General features: G+C 50.5%; 2 pseudogenes; both read right to left on the bottom strand.

Annotated features, from left to right (window-relative positions):
* Window positions 1-1,069: 1,069 nt before the first annotated feature.
* LOC146181792 (U4 spliceosomal RNA) lies at window positions 1,070-1,151 on the bottom strand (annotated as a pseudogene).
* A 2,789-nt stretch (window positions 1,152-3,940) lies between these two features.
* On the bottom strand, window positions 3,941-5,197 carry LOC146181791 (uncharacterized; annotated as a pseudogene).
* Window positions 5,198-6,344: the final 1,147 nt, after the last annotated feature.

Raw genomic sequence — 6,344 nt, 5'->3', positions numbered from 1 at the left:
TACGCAAGCATTTTCGCGTACTGCTTGATTGTGTAGGGCTTCGTATCTACGTCGGATCGTATTTCACATAATATGACGACTGCTCACCGGTAAGAGAAAAGAGAGTATGTGCGAGATAACAGGAACAAATTGAGAAATTAGTGCTTAATCGAGTTCCAAAGTTCATGTACGGAAACGAAGGTACGCAAGGGTAGGCGCAGCTGAGAGCCGTTAACGCTGTTTTTTTACCTTGTATTGTGGAGCTCAAGCTTGCCCTCCAAGCTTTTGTTTTTCTTAGCTTATGGTTTCGCCGTTGCTGAAGTATTTGTAGTAATAATAACAGGTAAATATAGCAAAAACAAAACGTCAACTGAAGTGCGCCCGTGTTATTGCTGTTGAAAGAGGACACTTAAGCTTCACCGTAAGGCCGAACCACGGACGTTTTTTTCAGTGCCACGCCAGCGTCTCGGCTAGCGGCGTCGCCGGAGGCGAAAGTCTGGTATCATCATCAGCTAGACTATATAGCGTGTTGTACAATTACCGGCGCGCTGTAGAATGCTCCTCCCAACTAAAACGCGATATCCTCGCAGCTCGAATTTCGTACAGAAATAGAATTTTGTAGTTAGTATTTTTTAATACCACACATGTTTTGGGTACTTGACTGATTCGATCAGAATTCGGATGTTCCCATTGCATGCGGTGGCGGCCATGCAAGACGAGCCGCTGTCCCAGCTAAGGCACCGGCATCGCCGCCGCCGCATAGAACTGGAACATCCGACTTCTGATCGAATCAGTCAAGTACCCTAAACAAGTTTTTTAATAAAAAATACTAACGACAAAATGCTATTTCAGTGCGAAATTTGAGCGGCGAGTATATTGCGGTTTAGTTGGGAGAAGCATTCTACAGCGCCCCGGTAATTATGCAAAGCGCGAACTTATTCACGTGACGTCATTGCAGCTTTACTGGCAACCATGGGACGCACAACGCAACATTGGAGAGGGGGAAAGATATTGAGAGAGAGGGCGCGAATCATAACACTGCGTCGGTGAAATCGAGCTGGACTTCACTCCTTTTAACTTTCTATTCCCCTTTCTAAAAAACGTTTTCAACTAGCAATAGTCGCCACTCAGTTTGTACTTCATTGGGTACGACACCGTGTCTGCGCAAAGCTCCCCCTTTCTAAACTTATGCCTTGTGACAAACTTTTCGAAAAAAAAGAAATCCGAGCTCTTGTTGGACGGCGTTGCAAACGGCGTCTCAAGTGTCCGACAAATGAACGGCGCGCCGTAGGGAGGACGCCGGTAAGCCAGCGCCGACGCCTCTGAAACATTTTTTGTGTGCTTTTAGTTTGCTTTTTTGTGTGCTTTTTTGGCTATCTTTGGGCAATCTATTCAATACATTACTGAAACCTTTGGTTATGAGTACCTAGAAATGCCAACGCGCGTGCAAGGCGGAAGACAGCTGCGATGTCATCGCGTGACACAACTAGAAGAAGAGAAGAAGCCCCTTAGGATCAAGGCTGCTGCATTCCTTCGTCGCTGAAGGGGGCCTCCAGCCTAAAGACGGCATCAGTCCTGAAGCAGCAGGGGCCCACCTGGAGACACGGTTCACAGCTTCGCAGGGCTAAGAAGCCGTTGCCATCGAACAAGAACAGGGCAGGAGAAAGAAACGAAGGCGAGCAGCAGCGATGTTCCATCCGGCACAGAACTGCTGCTGCGCAATCACCAAGCCCTTTCTCCTGTCTCCGACCTCCATGCACTCAAGTCGCAGATCAAGTCGACTGTGATGGGCGCCCCGTTCCCTCAGGTCCCGGCGATCGCCTCCATCACGCTTGGTTCTTACATGTGCACAAGCCAGGGGTCGCTCCAGGTGGACATTGGACACCAGCACATGACCCTGTACAGTCTTGCTCCACCAGCTTCTTCAACGACAGCATTCAAGCTGTGTACATTGCGGGTTCTTGACTCTCCGTCTCCGTTAAACGTTTTTGTTCCCTAAGATGGCTGGATATGGCTGGAACATTAAGACTCACAGGCACGGACTCTGATACAACTCATTGAGCAGGAAGAAATCGTGGCACAAACTGATGTATATCTTTATGTGTAAGTGTCGTGCAGTGCTATGTTAAGAAGTATATGTTGCTCTCCAGTCGAAGCCATCTATCTACCTGTCTGTGGCTCGGTTTATTTTTTTCTGATATCCTCGCGATCCCTGACAGCCTCACGATGCCACTACATCGTCTCGAGTTTAGAGGAAACCTGCTACCGGGGAAATGTCTAAAGTGCCCTAGTGTTTTATGGTCATCTCAGATATTAGTCCTGATGGTGGTAGCTCAATCTAAGAGGTGTTGAAAAGGACCTTGTATCTATAAGCCGAATGTTGGTTCATGCTAGATTGATTGATTTATTGGAAGGGAAAAGCACGGTAACTGTCTCACTAGCTTTTCTGTGGACACCTCACACGTCCAACACGAACAGAAGTATTGGAGAAGGAGCACACTACAAGGGCATCTGCCAATGATAGTTGGTTCACAGGAAGGGAAAGGCGCAGTATCTGTCACACTTGTTGCTGTGGACACCTGCACCGCGCCTTAAGAAAAGGGAAGGGAGGAAGGTGGGAGTAAAAGTGAAAAGAGAGAAAAAGGAGCCGTAGTGGAGGGCTGTGGAGTTATGTGGACACCTCACACGTCAAACACGAACAGAAGTATTGATGAAGGAGCACACTACAAGGGCATCTGCCTATGATAGTTGGTTCAAGGAAGGAAAAGGCGCAGTATCTGTCACACTTGTTGCTGTGGACACCTGCACCACGCCTTAAGGGAAGGGAGGAAGGTGGGAGTAAAAGTGAAAAGAGAGAAAAAGGAGCCGTAGTGGAGGGCTGTGGAGTTATGTGGACACCTCACACGTCAAACACGAACAGAAGTATTGATGAAGGAGCACACTACAAGGGCATCTGCCTATGATAGTTGGTTCAAGGAAGGAAAAGGCGCAGTATCTGTCACACTTGTTGCTGTGGACACCTGCACCGCGCCTTAAGGGAAGGGAGGAAGGTGGGAGTAAAAGTGAAAAGAGAGAAAAAGGAGCCGTAGTGGAGGGCTGTGGAGTTATGTGGACACCTCACACGTCAAACACGAACAGAAGTATTGATGAAGGAGCACACTACAAGGGCATCTGCCTATGATAGTTGGTTCAAGGAAGGAAAAGGCGCAGTATCTGTCACACTTGTTGCTGTGGACACCTGCACCGCGCCTTAAGGGAAGGGAGGAAGGTGGGAGTAAAAGTGAAAAGTGAGAAAAAGGAGCCGTAGTGGAGGGCTGTGGAGTAATTTCGACCACCTGGGGATCTTTAACGTGTGCTGTGATCGCACAGTGTGTAGGAAGGGAAAAGCACGGTAACTGTCTCACTAGCTTTTCTGTGGACACCTCACACGTCCAACACGAACAGAAGTATTGGAGAAGGAGCACACTACAAGGGCATCTGCCAATGATAGTTGGTTCAAGGAAGGAAAAGGCGCAGTATCTGTCACACTTGTTGCTGTGGGCACCTGCACCGCGCCTTAAGGGAAGGGAGAAAGGTGGGAGTAAAAGTGAAAAGAGAGAAAAAGGAGCCGTAGTGGAGGGCTGTGGAGTAATTTCGACCACCTGGGGATCTTTAACGTGTGCTGTGATCGCACAGTGTGTGTGTGTGTGTGTGTGTGTGTGTGTGTGTGTGTGTGTGTGTGTGTGTGTGTGTGTGTGTGTGTGTGTGTGTGTGTGTGTGTGTGTGTGTGTGTGTGTGTGTGTGTGTGTGTGTGTGTGTGTGTGTGTGTGTGTGTGTGTGTGTGTGTGTGTGTGTGTGTGTGTGTGTGTGTGTGTGTGTGTGTGTGTGTGTGTGTGTGTGTGTGTGTGTGTGTAAAAACTTTATTCGGAGGAAGCTTGAGGTAGCCGGAGCAACCTCACGCAAACACAAGGTGGGCTCCTCATTACAGGAGCCCATTGGCGACCACTGCGGCTCGGGCTCGGTGAACCAGGGCCTTCTGGCTTGCCAGATCGGAGCAGCCGAGCAGGGCTGCCTCCCAGTCCTCCCGGGTGGAGTTGGGTTTGGGGGTGAGGTTCGGGGTTGACTGACATGCCCACACCATGTGGAAGATGTCCGAAGACTTCTCCGCACAGTGCGGGCACTTTCCTGTACAGGCAGGATCAAAGTGTTTTAAAACTGCCGGGCACAGCAGCGTTTTGGTGTAAAGGCGGATGAGTGTGCGTTCCTCCACCTTTGTAAGACCCTTAAAAGGCTTAGGATAAATTGCATGGCCGAATTGAAATAATTCAGTAATTTCTCGAAAAGTGAGAGCCGGATTGGGTTCGAGATCCGTATCATAAGGGTCTGAAGGCGTTGCCCGGAGAGTGAGCGCGCGGGCGGCGTCGTCGGCCGTTTCATTGCCTTCGAGGCCCATGTGAGCTGGAGCCCATACAATCGTTCGAGACGCGGGGGCCCCGAGGTAGTCGCTGTTTTGAAGGATGCGGTGCGCAAAGAGAGGAATGTACCCCTGTTTAATATTTCTGCAGACCCCTCTCGAGTCGGTGATGATGACTCGTGAGTCCTTGTCTGCGGCAGCTAACGCGATGGCAACTTCTTCCGCATGTGTTATGTCTTGAGCTCGGAACGTTAGGCCATTCACCGTGATTTTTTGATGGACGACTGCGGCTGTGTACCAGCCCCCATGGTGAGGGCCGGAGGCGTCCACGTAAAAAATTCCGTGTTTGTTCCCATAGTGACGGGCCAGTGCCTCCGCCCGCGCAAGGCGCCTGCCACTGTGGTCGTCACGTGTCATGTTGGCCGGAAGAGGGCGTACGTGCAGGGCTTATCTCCAGATTTCAGGAATGCGTACGCGCTCTTCCGTAAATGTTTGGTGGTGGATGTGTAGTCGGGCTAATAGGCGGCGTCCCGACGGCGTTTTTGAAAGTCTTGTGTATTGATTGGTCAAGTGCGCCTCTCGGAGCTCCGCGAATGTGTTTATCATCCCCAGGCCCATAAGACGCCGGTTGGATGTGTTGACCGGGAGATCGAGGGCACGCTTGTACATCTTTCTGAGAACCACTTCGAGGGTGTTCTCATCACACCTGCGCAGGTGGAGGTAAGGAGTCGAGTAGAGTACTCGACTGGTCACGAATGCATGCGCCAGCCGCAAAGCGTCTGTGCACCGTAACCCCGCGCGTTTGTTGGAAACCCGGCGCACCATCCAGCCCACCTTGCGCAGTTTTGCTAGTGTTGTATCAGCCCGTCGATGTTTGGGGGTAAGGAGACCAAGTACTCTAATCTCATCGTGTTCGGGTATCGGACCGCTGGCCAGGGATAGTTCCATTTTTGTGGTGCACTTAGGCGACGGGCGAATGTGCACTGATCGCACAGCACACGGACACCTCTCCGTTTCGCCTCCATCGAAACGCAGCCAACTATATTTTTTCGGCACATTTACTGTCAGCTATAAAAGCGCGGGAACTGCATCAGGAAAGTTTAGTTGGTAATCGACGCACTTTTCTGTCGAGTGTCCGAACGTCTAAATTTCTGTACGCACTGAAGCTCACGGTGTGTCAAATAGGAAAACATCGAAGTGTTTTCAGTTTCAAAATGCGACGCTGTCAGGGCGGCTGCAGCAGCTGTAAACATCCGCCTGCGCCACATCGTTCTACTGTTTTACGCGCATTTCTCTCCTTTTTCTATGACACTGTAATACCTCAAATCAATGTCGTTAAGCTCTCAACTGATATAGTTATTGCTGGTTTGCTTTTGCGAGCGTAAGCGATTTGGCAGATGTTGTTGTTGTTGTTGAAAACTTTTATTGTCCAACAGAGAAGGACCACACCGCCTGGGCCGCTCTGTCTCACCCCCCTGTAAGGGGGAGGGGACTTAGCGGCCCAGCCGCACGGGATGGTCGCATTAGATGCTGGCCGGTTTGGTTTCGCCGGCGGCCTCTGCTGCCAGTTGGACGGCGGTGAGTTGGAGCTCAGGGTCTGAGCTTCGCAATAAGGTTTCCCAGGCTTCCCTACTGCTAATGTTTTGCGCCCTGCCTGGGGAGTAAGCGCACTCCCAAATTATATGGTCGAGGGTTCCTCTCGCCCCACACCTTTTACATTTATCGTCCTCGCAGTCCGATCGGATATGTTTATTTAGTACTGGGTTTGGGTATACTCCAGTCTGCAGGCGTCTCCACGCCATTGCCTGACCTCTATTTAACGCCTTGTTTGGTGGGGGGAAACGCCTCCGGCATTGCCTGTAGTGTTCTGTAATGTCTTGATACGAGATTAATCGCCCTTCTCTATTATGTTCTGCCTGAGCCGAGCCATCCTGTACAGCTCGGAGGTAGAGATCTCGAGCTGCACTGTGGG

This window comes from Amblyomma maculatum, chromosome 8 (assembly GCF_055883805.1).
Source record: "Amblyomma maculatum isolate TAMU_Amacu chromosome 8, ASM5588380v1, whole genome shotgun sequence".
In the NCBI taxonomy this organism is placed as follows: domain Eukaryota; kingdom Metazoa; phylum Arthropoda; class Arachnida; order Ixodida; family Ixodidae; genus Amblyomma; species Amblyomma maculatum.
This window is presented reverse-complemented; position numbering and strand designations above follow the sequence as displayed.